The following is a 16,607-nucleotide window of genomic DNA, read 5'->3' as shown; positions in this document are numbered from 1 at the left end:
ACTTTATCACAATGCGTATGCCCAGGGGTCGGAATTAAGGTTTCACAGGCAACCTTAATTCTGGCCTTTCCTAACTTTCAAATGCTTAACTTTACAATCTTAATGATGTGTTTAGTTTTTGTGTGTCAAATATATTCATATGTACAAAATATATCCCCCCTCCTCTTTTTTGATGATTGAAGTACTATAGCTCTTGGACAGCACACTGTAATCTACAGTAAAAAAAGAAACAAAAACCAAAAACTATCCTAATCGATGGGTGTTGTTTCACTTGAGAATAACAGTACTGAGTCATTTGAGCCTGCCAGATCTGGAAATTCACTCTAAGGCAGGTCAGCCTGAGAAGGAGCCAGAATTTACCAGTGTACATTGCCAAAGAGCCACAGTAATACATCAGCAGCTCCTCCGGCTCCCAGTGCTTCCTGCCCACCAGCCCCGCCAATCAGCGCCTCCCCCTCCCTCCCTGCACCTCCCAATCAGCTGTGTCGTGTCATATAGAAGGCGCGGAGGGAGAGGAACAAGGCATGGCAGGCTCAGGGGAGGGGGCAGGAAGAGGTAGAGTGGGGGCAGGGCCTGTGGCAGAGCCAGAGGTTGAGCCGTGAGCCCCCCCCGGCACATTGGAAAGTTGGCGCCTGTAGCCCCAGCCCCGGAGTCGGTGCCTATCCAAGGAGCCGCATGTTCGCTTCTGAAGAGCCGCAGGTTGGCCGCCCCTGTTCCAAGGGGACACCTCATCTTGCGGTGCCAGAAGAGCAGCTGAGCAGTGGAAAAGACTGCTTTGGTGTCTGTGTGAAAAGAATGTGGGAGCCAGGAACCGACTGTCAAAGTTCTTCTGTGGTGTCCATCATCAAAATATCTGGGCACTGTTTTGGGTAGGGTTTGAAGGAAATCACCACAGGGCTGGGGTGGGGGTAGCAGATGTGTGTACAGAGAGTAGAATAAGTTAAAATCGCAAAACCACGGAATCCCAGACAAAACACTTTAAGCTGCAGTTTTGGTAACAAGTAAAATAATTAATGCCAGGGTAAAAACCCTTACAAAAACATTGCAGTTAGCAAGAAAGCAGTCTTGCAAAGTAAGGAAATTCAGAGTTAAGGCTGAACTGAAAAGAAACCCAAAGATTTGAAAGTATGAAAATGCACATTTAAGGTACTCAAGCAGCCTTATTTCTGGCCCTGTAGTGATGCTGGACTCCTGTTTTCCCTTCTTCATTACTTTAGTTTTGGATCAAATTAGATAATCTCCTGAAATGAATTTCTAAGGCATTTAACTCTGTAGCCATAGATGAGAACATAACACATTTAGAAAAGCCACTTTGTTTGACATTTTGTGGGTGGACTATAAAAATATGGGCACCAGAGAGAGTTGGTTTTATAATTTAGCGTTATACTATATGTCCAAGTTTCTTATGTGATGTTTTTTTAGTCACCCTAACCATTACTGTTTTCATATCAATATTATAAGTTGCATGGACTGGGCTAGGAGGTATGCATATGTGGCTATACTTGAGCTCTCTGATCACATTGCATAATTGGTGGTACAGGAATTTTAATGAAGAATGGGGAATGAAATGACTGCCATCAGTATGCTATTTGTCTAATCAGGAATTTGTAACAAGTCTTTCTGTGGACAGTGCATGACCGTAAATAAGTCCAAAATCAATATAAGAGCTGCATGATTAGGAGCGAGGCATTTCATCTTTGTAGTCCCAACAGAAATTACACTTTGGGTCAATACAATATTCTCATCACTGGGTCCCCCCACTCACACCCCCAGCTCTTAACAGCAGAGCAGGAGGGCAGAGCTGAGGTTCTTTGGGTCCCTTAACTGTGTGTTCCATACTTTTGATTGCTTGGAAATTATTTTTTAAAGTTAAACGGTTACTTTTTACATTTCTTCACATTGTAAACTAGTAGTTTTCCGGGTGGGGGGAAAGGGAGGATCGTGTCCAGCTTCCTGTATTGGGTAGTATTTCTGCTGATGTCTGCAGCCTCCTAATTCTCCATTTGTACGCACAGTATCACATTGTAAATTACAAAGCCACCCTATGCTTTTATGAAAGGAAGCACGTAATTTTGAAATGCCGCTCATAGATGTCATAGAGTACATGATTCCCTGTCTGAGTCCAGAGACTTTGGAATCAACATATCACTGTTGCTATGGGGAAAGAGGCTGCAGGAGATGGAGAGAGAAAGAAGAGTTTGCTGTCTAATCCCCTACATAGGGGGTATTAAGGTTCTAAAGCTATCGGTAGCAGTGGGTTTGGTGAAGATTTTGCTGTCATTTGTCTCCTGTGCAGGGAATTTAAGATTGTATCACTATGTGCTTCTTGATCTAAATTACTTAGAGCTCCATCTCGTAGATCCTCAAGACCAGAAGAGGCTCTTTAAAAAAAGCTTTTTCTGTATCTTCACTCAGGTCAAATCACACTTCAATCAAATCCTGCTGTAATTAGTGCCTTATTATTGAGAAATGTATAGCTACTATTTAGGAACATTTTTTATCATGCATTTTCTAAATTTATTGAAGCAAAACAAAGTACATTGAGCCTGTTTTGATGTAATTTTGCATATACATAATGAATTGTAAGGAAAAAACATAGCATAAGAACTACAAAGTTAAGTGCTTTCACCGGTTCATACCAAGAGCTTTGTGTCTATTGTATTCAGGAAGCAGGGATCCTGCCTGTTGCCAATATATTGCCTTTGTATTCCAATAGTTGTAACAAAAATAGTGTCTGTCTCCTACTTTTTAAAAGATAAAGTGAACCTTCATAGAATTTGGACTGTTTCCTTGACATGTCTGATTCTCACATCACAGTGAGTGTAGGTACATTGTTATCCCTTTCCCTAAAACAAAAGCAATATTTTATGTTGTCCAGGGGCTACCAGATTTTATTGGTTCACTTATCACCTTCTTAAAAAATTGGTGAAGTGAATGGATGGAACATCAAACTCACGTAACCCAGTGATGCATGTACCACAGTTTTGGGAACCACTAATCTAGTCCATTACATTTCAAATGTTTTGAAAGTTGAGAGAGTTCAGTAACATTGACTCTAATATAAAAACAGCCACATTTAAAATAACATTCACTGTTTGAATGGAGAAGTTAAATAGTCCTAATTATCTTCTAAACTTGACTAATCAAACAGCTGTTTTAGAGCTGGATGCTATTTGTGGTTCTGCTGCTGAGCTGTTATGTGGTTATGGAAGTTATTTAGGCTGGGATTTTCAGAAGATCTTAAGGGAACTAGAAATACAAACTCCCTGTGGCACCTTTGATAAACCCCTGTGCTTCAGTTTCTCCATTTATGAAATAGAAATAATATTGGTGTGCAATAAACAATGTTTGTAAAAAAAAAAAAATCTTTAAAAGTAAGGCTGGCATCAGAACACTTCTTCTGTTGTGTTATGTGGAATGAAAGTGAGACCTTTCAGAAACATTAGTGAGAACACCATCCACACCAGAACTGCCTGTAGTCTTGTGGTTAGATCACTCATCTGGTATGTGGAAGACTCAGGCTCAAGTCCATGCTCCAAATTAGGCAGAGAGGAATTAAACCATATACCAGGCGAGTGACCTAACCACCGTACTATTAGCTATTCTGGGCTTTCTCATGTTTTTTCATGGAGAATTTTTGAACAGTTTTGTTGTTTTGTTCCTCATCACAAATTAAGATTTAAGTATCTCTCCATCTAATTTGAAGCAGGGACTGAACCTGGCTCTCCCGTATCCTCAGTGAATCCCCTGACCACCAGTGTCTGTTGGTTGTTCTGAACTTAGGGCATGTGTGTGTGTCTTATGTTGATAAGAAATCCCATCCTTCTACTGAGAAATCTCCTCGATGACATTTTAGCCCAAACTGACGTGTTTCCAGAAAACATTTTGGTTTTGATAAAATGGAATTTTTCAATGGAGAAGAAGTTTAATTGAAAGTGGGGTGTGATGGGGTTTGTGTTTTTTTTGACCAGCTTTATTAAAAAAAAAGTATTACTGTCCTAATGCTTTACAGGGCAGATTTCTTAACATCAGCAGGAGGAGATGGAAGATGTGCTTTGTAGTATGGCATGTTGCTTTTTCTCCCCTAAACATTCTATTCCTAGAATTAAAACATTATTAAAATTAAAGCGTTATTTTGATATCTGAAAGGTCTGTTTGAAGCAGCCTGAGGGATTTTTGCAAAATGAATATTTTGCTGTTAGTTGCTGTTGAGAAATTGCTGCTTATTTACTGGACAAATAGTTTACCAAATTTTGGGCAGTTTGAACCATGGAAAAATTTAATCTAGAAGCAGTACATACATATTCTTGGAAGTTAGGCTTCATTATTAACCTGAAGAAAGATGGGTTAGGAAGCCATTTGCTCAATTAAATTTTTCTTACATTTTTATCTATATGTCTATCTATCTAATCTACATTCAAACACATGATTTTTTTAAAAAAAGTTTTAACATGTTCTTATTTTGGATCGTATTTTTCTCTTGGAACTTAAGGTCACAAATGAACCAAAAGCAATTTTCACTAAGAACAATATTTTTAAGTCAGTTTCCACAGACCTTACATATGGTCATTTGTAATTCTACTTAGTAGTTATAATATATTGGTTATTTCAGTTCAAATGAAAACAAAGTATCACCCATATCATAAGGGGAATGTGTTTTGATAACTTTTTCATTGTAATGCAGTTGTAGTCTGCTACAGACTGCTGTTCAAATTGCTGGTGGGAAAATACTTTTCAAGAAAAACGAAGATTTTTAGAATTGTGTATCTTGCTTACATGTGAAAGGAATGTGCTCAGTTTTAAAGCTGAAAAGGTAGAAACATGGAGTAATAAACTTAAGGCCAAAATACCAGCAAACCAAGTGCAACCAGTCCCCACAGCAAATCATCCTATTGGGTGTCTAGGCCATGTGGCTGAGTGTCTTATTTAAATTTGGCTTTAAATCAAGATACACTAACGGTATACCGCATTGACATAACACTGGTAAAAAAAAAAAAATCGTATAGAAGAAAAGTCATTTGGCAATGAAACTCTGATGCACTATTCGATACAGTATTGGGGCTCTTCCTGCAGTTGCTATTTAGGTCAGACTCTCTTTGACGTCAGTAGGAGTTTACCTAGTTTGCTTGAATTTATGGCCAGAAAAACATCAAGTGGAGCAAACTTTGTGGATACAAGTGTATTTCTCACCAATAGAAGGATATGTGCACCGATTAATCTGAATGGTGTAGACAGAGTCTGACAAGTGACTGAAGAATGGGGCACTTTTGTTATTTAAATACCCGATGTCCTTTACTAAATTTACTAAATATCCTTTAATAATTAAGACCATAAAAATGGCTGTACTGTGTCAGACCAATGGTCCATCGAGTCCTGTATTCTGTCTTCTAACAATGGCCAGTTCCACATGCTTCAGAGGGAATTAACAGAACAGGGCAATTATCAAGTGATCCATCCCTTGTCATCCCAATCCCATCTTTTGGTAGTCAGAGGCAGGGGAGACCCAAAACATGGGGTTGGATCCTATTAACTATCTTTTTTAATAGCTCCCCTATGGGAATTCTGCACCAATATTTTTTAAAATTCTACACCAAAAAATTAAAAATTCTGCACACAATATTTTAAAATTCTGTAAAAGTCTGCCTATGTTTTGGTCAAAGTAATGCAATATAATCCAGCTAATTTCAATTATTTTGGTAATGTATTTAAATTACAGTACAATGTATGGAGAATGGGAGTGAGGAGCATTGGAGGAAATCACCAAAACCCCTCTGTCTAATAGTAGTGTAGCTAGTATTGACCCTTTACTTATAGTTATTAGTCAACAAATATATGCAGCCATATGCTCTTCAGTTGCCTATGATGCAACACTGAGCAAGTGAGGGCTGGGGACTCAAACTCACAATTTATACTGGCTACTGACCATCTCCAAAAAGGTCAGTAGCAATCAGTTTATGGAGCACATTTTGATAGGAAAATTTTTCAGTCCAAATATTTAGACCAGTTCGAATCACTGAAACACCATCAGCATTTATAAGGCTATACTGTGCTAACAATAAGGCTCCTTTACACCACTTTGGCAATGTAAAGGAGCCTTAAAGTTTTTATAGCTGTTTTATATTCTTGGGGGAATACACTAAAAATAATGGGAACAATTCACAAAGCAGGCAGGCTGCTAAATGCTCATCTGTCTGAGGTAACAGAGCCTGCCCCACAACTACATCTTCAGAAATACTCCAAAGCCCTGACCCTCCACTCCAAGCATGCTGCAATAGCAAGTGAAAGGGACAGAGTGTCTCTCTCTCACACACACATGACTACCCAGCCCCCTCTAAGCAGTGATTTACATCTCTACCGGCTGCTCTGGGTGCCCAAACCGACCTGTCTTCACTGACAGGGAGTGGGCGCATGACCGCTCTTGAGGCTTCCCTTTGCCTGCCCGTCAGAAGTCATTTTTCTGCAGGTAATCAAAGAAATCTGCAGGGGCCATGAATTCTGAACACGTGCAGTAATGCAAAATTCCACCAGGAATAAATAGCCATTGATGAACCTGTCCTCCATGAATGTATCTAATTCTTTTTTTTTTTAACCCAGTTATACTTTTGTCCTTTACAACATCCCCTGGCAATGAATTCCACAGGTTGGCTGTTCATTGTGTGAACTACTTCCTTATGTGTTTTTTTAAAACTTGTTGCCTATTAATTTCATCGGAGGACCCCTAATTCTTGTGTTAAATGGAGGGGTAGATAACACTTACTTTCTTCACACCATTCATAATTTTAAAGACCTCTATCATATCCCCCCTTAGTTGTCCCCTTTTCAAGCTAAACAGCCCTAGTCTTTTAATCTCTCCTCACATGGAAGCTGCACCATATCCCTAATCACTTTTGCTGCCCTTCTCTATACCTTTTCCAATTCTAATATATCTTTTCTGAGATGGGGTGACCAGAACTGCATGTAGTGTTTAAGGTGTGGGCGTACAATATAGTGGCATTTTGATATTGTGTCCTATTATCTATCCCTTTCCTAATGGTTCCTAACATTGTTAGCTTTTTTGGACTGCTGCAGTACATTGAACAGATGTTTTCAGAGAACTATCCATGATGACTCCCAAGATCTGATTCTTGCATGGTAACAGCTAATTTAGACCGCATTATTTGTGTATGTATAGCTGTATTATATTTTCCAATGTGCATTACTTTGCACTTGTCAACTTGAATTACTTTTTCCATTTTGCTGCCCAGTCACCCCAGGGTGAGATCCCTTTGCAGTCTGCTTAGGACTTAACTATCTTGAGTAATTCTGTATCCTCTGCAAATTTGGCACCTTACTGTTCACCCTGTTTTACTGATCATTTATGAATACTTTGAACAGCATTGGTCCCAGTACATTTCCTTGAGGGAACCCCGCTATTAACCCCAGTCCACTGTGAAAAATGACCATTTATTCCTGCTCTTTGTGTCTTATCTTTTATCTGTATCTAGCTACAGATCTGTGAGAGGATCTTCCCTCTTAACTCATGACTGCTCAGTTTACTTAAGACCCTTTGAGGGACCTCACCAAAGCTTTCTGAAAGTTCTAGTATACTAGATCAGCTGCATCACCCTTGTCCACATCCTTGTTGACTACCTCAAAGAATTGTTACAGATTGGTGAAGCATGTTTTCCCTTTACAAAAACCATGTTGACTCTTCCCCAACATATGGTGTTCATCTGTGTCTGATCATTCTGTTCTTTACTTTAGTTTCAACCAATTTGCCTGGGACTGATGGTAGGCTTACCAGCCTGTAATTGCCAGGATTACCTTTGGAGCCTTCACATTACCTATCCTCCAGTCATCTGGTACAGAGGCTGATTTAAGCGATAGACTCATACCACAGTTAGTAGATCTGCAATTTCATATCTGAATTCTTTCACAACTCTTAGGTGAATACTATCTGGTTCTGGAGACTTATTATTGTTTAATTTATCAATTTGTTCCAAAACCTCCACTATTGACACCTCAGTCTGGGATGTTTCCGTAGATTTGTCACCTAAAAACAATGGCTCAGGGGTGTGGGAATCTCCCTCATAGCCTATTCAGTGAATAGTGATGCAAAGAATTCCTGTAGCTTCTCTGCAACAGCCAGTGTGCTGTAGCTCACAAAAGCTTATGCTCAAATAAATTGGTTAGTTTCTAAGGTGCCACAAGTACTCCTTCTCTTCCTTAAGTGTTTCTTTGGAACCTTGATCGTCCTGTTTGTTTGCTAGGGTTCTTGCTTCTGATGTACTTAAAAACATTTTTCGTTGTTAGTTTTTGTGGGGTTTTTTGCTAGTTGCTCTTCAAATTCTTTTTTGGCTGCTGAATTATATTTTTACATTTGACTTGCTAGAGATTATGCTCCTTCCTATGTTCCTCAGTAGGGTTTGACTTCCAGTTTGTAAAGGATGTCTTTTTGTCTCTAACCGCCTTTTTTGCTCTGTTTAGCCACGGTGGCAATTTTTGGTGTCTTTGCTGTGTTTTTTTTAAATTTGGGATACACATATAGTTTGAGCCTCTATTATGAAGTTTTTAAAACGTTTCCATGAGCTTGCAAGCATGTCAGTCTTGTGACTGTTCCATTAAATTTCCACTTTTCTAGCTTCCTCATTTTTGTGTAGTTCTCCTTTCTGAAGTTAAATGCTACAGTGGTTGGGTTTTTTGGTTTCCCCCTCCACAAGGATGTTGAATTTAATTGCATTTCGGTCTCTATTACTGAGCAAGTAAGATATAGTTAAGATTTTGTCACGGGCAATAAACACAAATTCATGGAAGCCATGGACCTGTCCCTGACTTTTACTAAAAATAACTGTTAGAAAAATGGGGCTGACAGGGGACGAGAGCCTGAGCCCTGCTGCAGGAGGGGAGGGAAGGTCCAGCAACTGCTGCCCACAGGGGCTGGGAGCTGCAGAGGCCCTGCATCAACCAACAGCTCCAGCCCCGCTGACCTGGGACTGAAGTTATGTGACCTTTGTGACATAATTATAGGATCTTGGGCCAGATCCTGTGCTCTATTTAAGATTAAATGAAGAGTTAACTGCTTATTTGAGGAAAAAATAAAAGTTACAAATGAACAGCAAATGTGAAGGGCTTTATTATGCTCCGAGGATGTATATCTGATGAGCATGGAAGGCCTTCTTATCTGGACTGTATTTTTATATAATTATGCAACTAAATTAAACTTTTTGCATAGCTTACAATTCACAGCAAATAAATGAATTGGCATGTTTGGAAAACCTCTGTCAGTATCTAAAGAATTAGCTTTTACAGTTTGGGGAGATTTTGTTTTTAATTCTAAGTCAAACAGACAGAAGAACAAAGTACAGTTGCATGTAACTCAGATCAGTGACCTTATTTAAGTGTAAATTACCGTTCCAATTTACTTCAAGTGTCAGTTATCTGCTTTCAGTTTTCTTCTGTAAATTTATTAAACCAAAGTAAAAGATAAAATAACCTATGATGTTTCATGTTCTGCCAGTAATTCCCTTTTACATTTTTGGGCAGATTCTAAATGCTTGTGTTATAAAAACATTTACCTTACTAGTATTTGTGCCAAAACTATATTAACTATGAGCCAAATGGCTATTTACCTAACACCTGGGATTGGGTCCCCTTAAATGGACTTGGCTTGGACAGACAGAGATCACTAGTCCAGGCATCACAAGGATTTTCTGGCTGCTGGGAGTTAAGGCAGTCTGGGGTTTCATCAGAAGGGAATCTGTGTACCTTTCCACTTTTCTGGTAGGAAATGTCCTCAGTCTCCAACATGCATTTCCCACTGTTTGGTTAGGAACTAGTAAGGGGAAGCAGATAACTCCTCAACTGTTTTTTTAGACAATGGTTTTCAGAGCAGGGACTGTCTTCCTATGCGTAGGGAGAGCACCTTGTACATCTTATATATATGTCTATTATCCTAAAAAAATGGAAACCAAAGGAACAGTACAAACAGGTAGGGACCGAATCAGAAAGGTTAGGTCACAAAATGAGTTACATCTACCAAGGGATGTAAAAGGCAATAAGAAGAGGTTCATAAATACATTAGGAGTAAAAGAAACGTGAAGGAAAGTGTAGGCCCTCTGCTTAGCAGGAAGGGAGAGCTAATAATTGATGGCATCAAGAAGGCTGAGGAGTTTAATGCCTGTTTTGCTTCAGTCTTCACTAAAAAGGTAAATTGTGACCAGATACTGAACACTATTACTATTAACACCAAGGGGGAAGGAATGCAAACCAAAACTGGGTAAAGAACAGGTTAAAGAATATTTAGATGTATTCAAGTTGGCATGGCCTGATGAAATTCACTGTAGGGTACCTAAGGAAGTAGCTGAAGCAATCTCAGAACCTTGAGCGACTATCTTTGAAAACTCATGGAGAATGGACAAAGTCCCAGAGGACTGGAGAATGCCAAAACAAGCTTCTTCCTTGTACACCAAAAGGTATGTAGCAAGCAGAGAAGAGGGTTAAATTAACCAAAAGGCTACACACCTCTGATATTACGTAAACCTTAATCTTTCATTGCCACTTCTGGTAAGTTCCCCTTAGCCCAATTACCTCCATTTCTGGGCTGGGAGAGACAGACTGTCTTCCTTTTGTCAACAAAATTGTGTAACATAGACAAAGGGTATGTCTACACTACGGAATAAGGTCGAATTTATAGAAGTCGGTTTTTTAGAAATCTGTTTTATATATTCGAGTGTGTGTGTCCCCACAGAAAATGCTCTAAGTGCATTAACTTGGCGGAGCGCTTCCACAGTACCGAGGCTAGAGTCAACTTCCGGAGCGTTGCACTGTGGGTAGCTATCCCACAGTTCCAGCAGTCTCCGCTGCCCATTGGAATTCTGGGTTGAGATCCCAATGCCTGATGGGGCTAAAACATTGTCGCGGGTGGTTCTGGGTACATATCGTCAGGCCCCCGTTCCCTCCCTCCCTCCGTGAAAGCAAGGGCAGACAATCATTTCGCGCCTTTTTTCCTGAGTTACCTGTGCAGACGCCATACCACTGCAAGCATGGAGCCCGCTCAGGTAACCGTCACCCTATGTCTCCTGGGTGCTGGCAGACGCGGTACGGCATTGCTACACAGTAGCAGCAACCCCTTGCCTTGTGGCAGCAGACGGTACAGTACGACTGGTAGCCGTCATCGTCATGTCCGAGGTGCTCCTGGCCACGTCGGTTGGGAGCGCCTGGGCAGACATGGGCGCAGGGACTAAATTTGGAGTGACTTGACCAGGTCATTCTCTTTAGTCCTGCAGTCAGTCCTATTGAACCGTCTTATGGTGAGCGGGCAGGCGATACGGACTGCTAGTAGTCGTACTGTACCATCTTCTGCCGAGCAGCCATGAGATGTGAATGGCATGCAGTCCTTCTGCACCGTCTGCTGCCAGCCAAAGATGTAAAAGATAGATGGAGTGGGTCAAAACAAGAAATAGACCAGATCTGTTTTGTACTCATTTGCCTCCTCCCCTGTCTAGGGGACTCATTCTTCTAGGTCACACTGCAGTCACTCACAGAGAAGGTGCAGCGAGGTAAATCTAGCCATGTATCAATCAGAGGCCAGGCTAACCTTCTTGTTCCAATAAGGACAATAACTTAGGTGCACCATTTCTTATTGTAACCCTCCGTGAAGTCCTACCTGAAATACTCCTTGATGTAAAGCCACCCCCTTTGTTGATTTTAGCTCCCTGAAGCCAACCCTGAAGCCGTGTCCTCAGTCGCCCCTCCCGGTGTCAGAGCAACGGCAAACAATCGGGCATCTGAGAGTGCTGTCCAGAGCAGTCACAATGGACCACTCTGATGGGGCTAAAACATTGTCGCGGGTGGTTCTGGGTACGTATCGTCAGGCCCCCGTTCCCTCCCTCCCTCCCTCCGTGAAAGCAAGGGCAGACAATCATTTCGCGCCTTTTTTCCTGAGTTACCTGTGCAGACACCATACCACGGCAAGCATGGAGCCCGCTCAGGTAACCGTCACCCTATCTCTCCTGGGTGCTGGCAGACGCGGTATGGCTTTGCTGCACAGTAGCAGCAACCCATTGCCTTCTGGCAGCAGACGGTGCAATACGACTGGTAGTCGTCCTCGTCGTATCCGAGGTGCTCCTGGCCACGTCGGCTGGGAGCGCCTGGGTAGACATGGGCGCAGGGACTGAATTTGGAGTGACTTGACCAGGTCATTCTCTTTAGTCCTGCAGTCAGTCCTATTGAACCGTCTTATGGTGAGCGGGCAGGCGATACGGACTGCTAGCAGTCGTATTGTACCATCTTCTGCCGGGCAGGCAAGAGATGAGGATGGCTAGCAGTCGTACTGTACCATCTTCTGCCGAGCAGCCATGAGATGTGAATGGCATGCAGTCCTTCTGCACCGTCTGCTGCCAGCCAAAGATGTAAAAGATAGATGGAGTGGGTCAAAACAAGAAATAGACCAGATTTGTTTTGTACTCATTTGCCTCCTCCCCTGTCTAGGGGACTCATTCCTCTAGGTCACACTGCAGTCACTCACAGAGAAGGTGCAGCGAGGTAAATCTAGCCATGTATCAATCAGAGGCCAGGCTAACCTCCTTGTTCCAATAAGAACGATAACTTAGGTGCACCGTTTCTTATTGGAACCCTCCGTGAAGTCCTGCCTGAAATACTCCTTGATGCACAGACACCCCCTTTGTTGTTTTTTAGCTCCCTGAAGCCAACCCTGTAAGCCGTGTCGTCAGTCGCCCCTCCCTCCGTCAAAGCAACGGCAGACAATCGTTCCGCGCCTTTTTTCTGTGCGGACGCCATACCAAGGCAAGCATGGAGGCCGCTCAGCTCACTTTGGCAATTAGGAGCACATTAAACACCACACGCATTATCCAGCAGTATATGCAGCACCAGAACCTGGCAAAGCGATACCTGGCGAGGAGGCGACGTCAGCGCGGTCACGTGAGTGATCGGGACATGGACACAGATTTCTCTGAAAGCATGGGCCCTGCCAATGCATGCATCATGGTGCTAATGGGGCAGGTTCATGCTGTGGAACGCCGATTCTGGGCTCGGGAAACAAGCACAGACTGGTGGGACCGCATAGTGTTGCAGGTGTGGGACGATTCCCAGTGGCTGCGAAACTTTTGCATGCGTAAGGGCACTTTCATGGAACTTCGTGACTTGCTTTTCCCTGCCCTGAGGCGCATGAATACCAAGATGAGAGCAGCCCTCACAGTTGAGAAGCGAGTGGCGATAGCCCTGTGGAAGCTTGCAACGCCAGACAGCTACTGGTCAGTTGGGAATCAATTTGGAGTGGGCAAATCTACTGTGGGGGCTGCTGTGACGCAAGTAGCCCACGCAATCAAAGATCTGCTGATATCAAGGGTAGTGACCCTGGGAAATGTGCAGGTCATAGTGGATGGCTTTGCTGCAATGGGATTCCCTAACTGTGGTGGGGCTATAGACGGAACCCATATCCCTATCTTGGCACCGGAGCACCAAGCCGCCGAGTACATAAACCGCAAGGGGTACTTTTCGATAGTGCTGCAAGCTCTGGTGGATCACAAGGGATGTTTCACCAACATCAACGTGGGATGGCCGGGAAAGGTGCATGATGCTCGCATCTTCAGGAACTCTGGTCTGTTTCAAAAGCTGCAGGAAGGGACTTTATTCCCAGACCAGAAAATAACTGTTGGGGATGTTGAAATGCCTATATGTATCCTTGGGGACCCAGCCTACCCCTTAATGCCATGGCTCATGAAGCCGTACACAGGCAGCCTGAACAGTAGTCAAGAGCTGTTCAACTACAGGCTGAGCAAGTGCAGAATGGTGGTAGAATGTGCATTTGGACGTTTAAAGGCGTGCTGGCGCAGTTTACTGACTCGCTTAGACCTCAGCGAAACCAATATTCCCACTGTTACTACTGCTTGCTGTGTGCTCCACAATATCTGTGAGAGTAAGGGGGAGACGTTTATGGCGGGGTGGGAGGTTGAGGCAAATCGCCTGGCTGCTGGTTACGCGCAGCCAGACACCAGGGCGGTTAAAAGAGCACAGGAGGGCGCGGTACGCATCAGAGAAGCTTTGAAAACCAGTTTCATGACTGGCCAGGCTACGGTGTGAAAGTTCGGTTTGTTTCTCCTTGATGAAACCCCCCCGCCCCTTGGTTCATTCTACTTCCCTGTAAGCTAACCACCCTTCCCTCCTCCCTTCGATCACTGCTTGCAGAGGCAATAAAGTCATTGTTGCTTCACATTCATGCATTCTTTATTCATTCATCACACAAATAGGGGGATGACTACCAAGGTAGCCCAGGAGGGGTGGTGGAGGAGGGAAGGAAAATGCCACACAGCACTTTAAGCACAGCACTTTAAAAGTTTACAACTTTAAAATTTATTGAATGACAGCCTTTTTTTTTTTTGGGCAATCCTCTGTTGTGGAGTGGCTGGCTGGCTGGAGGCCCCCCCACCGCGTTCTTGGGCGTCTGGGTGTGGAGGCTATGGAACTTGGGGAGGAGGGCGGTTGGTTACAGAGGGGCTGTAGTGGCAGTCTGTGCTCCAGCTGCCTTTGCTGCAGCTCAACCATACACTGGAGCATACTGGTTTGGTCCTGCAGCAGCCTCAGCATTGAATCCTGCCTCCTCTCATCACGCTGTCGCCACATTTGAGCTTCAGTCCTGTCTTCAGCCCGCCACCTCTCCTCCCGGTCATTTTGTGCTTTCCTGCACTCTGACATTATTTGCCTCCACGCATTCGTCTGTGCTCTGTCAGTGTGGGAGGACAGCATGAGTTCGGAGAACATTTCATCGCGAGTGCGTTTTTTTTTCTTTCTAAGCTTCACTAGCCTCTGGGAAGGAGAAGATCCTGTGATCATTGAAACACATGCAGCTGGTGGAGAGAAAAAAAAAGGGACAGAGGTATTTAAAAAGACACATTTTATAAAACAGTGGCTACACTCTTTCAGGGTAAACCTTGCTGTTAACATTACATACATAGCACATGTGCTTTCGTTACAAGGTCGCATTTTGCCTCCTCCCACCGCGTGACTACCCCCTCAACCTTCCCCCCTCCCTGTGGCTAACAGCGGGGAATATTTCTGTTTAGCCACAGGCAAACAGCCCAGCAGGAATGGGCTCCTTTGAGTGTCCCCTGAAGAAAAGCACTCTATTTCAACCAGGTGACCATGAATTATATCTCACTCTCCTGAGGATAACACAGAGAGATAAAGAACGGATGTTGTTTGAACGCCAGCAAACATACACTGCAATGCTTTGTTCTACAATGATTCCCGAGTACGTGTTACTGGCCTGGAGTGGTAAAGTGTCCTACCATGAAGGACGCAATAAGGCTGCCCTCCCCAGAAACCTTTTGCAAAGGCTTTAGGACTACATCTAGGAGAATCGCAAATGCCAGGGCAAAGTAATCCTTTCACATGCTTGCTTTTAAACCATGTATAGTATTTTAAAAAGTACACTCACCAGAGGTCCCTTCTCCGCCTGCTGGGTCCAGGAGGCAGCCTTGGGTGGGTTCGGGGGGTACTGGCTCCAGGTCTAGGGTGAGAAACAGTTCCTGGCTGTCGGGAAAACCGGTTTCTCCGCTTGCTTGCTGTGAGCTATCTACAACCTCCTCCTCCTCATCATCTTCTTTGTCCCCAAAACCTGCTTCCGTATTGCCTCCACCTCCATTGAAGGAGTCAAACAACACGGCTGGGGTAGTGGTGGCTGAACCCCCTAAAATGGCATGCAGCTCATCATAGAAGCGGCATGTTTGGGGCTCTGACCCAGAGTGGCTGTTCGCCTCTCTGGTTTTCTGGTAGGCTTGCCTCAGCTCCTTCAGTTTCACGCGGCACTGCTTCGGGTCCCTGTTATGGCCTCTGTCCTTCATGCCCTGGGAGATTTTGACAAAGGTTTTGGCATTTCGAAAACTGGAACGGAGTTCTGATAGCACGGATTCCTCTCCCCAAACAGCGATCAGATCCCGTACCTCCCGTTCGGTCCATGCTGGAGCTCTTTTGCGATTCTGGGACTCCATCATGGTCACCTGTGCTGATGAGCTCTGCATGGTCACCTGCAGCTTGCCACGCTGGCCAAACAGGAAATGAGATTCAAAAGTTCGCGGTTCTTTTCCTGTCTACCTGGCCAGTGCATCTGAGTTGAGAGTGCTGTCCAGAGCGGTCATAATGGAGCACTCTGGGATAGCTCCCGGAGGCCAATACCATCGAATTGTGTCCACAGTACCCCAAATTCGAGCCGGCAACGTCAATTTAAGCGCTAATCCACTTGTCAGGGGTGGCGTAAGGAAATCGATTTTAAGAGACCTTTAAGTCGAAATAAAGGGCTTCATTGTGTGGACGGGTGCAGGTTTACATCGATTTAAAGCTGCTAAATTCGACCTAAAGTCCTAGTGTAGACCAGGGCAAAGACTTAGTCTGAAGGCAGAGGTTTTTAATGGCGGAGGATATACACTAGGAGCATTTGCCTGGTGTAGCCTCACTGGTATACTGTACAGTCAAGGTGCTTCTAGTGTGGATGCAGTTTATAATATTAGAGACGTTCTGCCAGTGCAGCTGCATCTACCCTATGGCCTTTTGCTAGCATAGCGATGTCCATTACAAATCACAGCCCTGGCCTACGTAGCTGTGCCAGTAGAAGT

The 16,607-nt window shown here is 43.6% G+C and overlaps 1 protein-coding gene across 1 annotated transcript in view; it reads left to right on the top strand.

The window, feature by feature from the left end:
• The window catches only part of SLC2A13 (solute carrier family 2 member 13), a 326,327-nt gene that overhangs the window by 80,032 nt on the left and 229,688 nt on the right, over nucleotides 1-16,607 (top strand). The gene's annotated exons all lie outside the window — the stretch shown is intronic.

The sequence above is a fragment of the Lepidochelys olivacea genome (assembly GCF_965140295.1).
Source record: "Lepidochelys olivacea isolate rLepOli2 genome assembly, chromosome: 1".
In the NCBI taxonomy this organism is placed as follows: Eukaryota; Metazoa; Chordata; order Testudines; family Cheloniidae; genus Lepidochelys; species Lepidochelys olivacea.
Note: the sequence above shows the minus strand (reverse complement) of the source record. Positions and strands in the feature narration are given on the sequence as shown.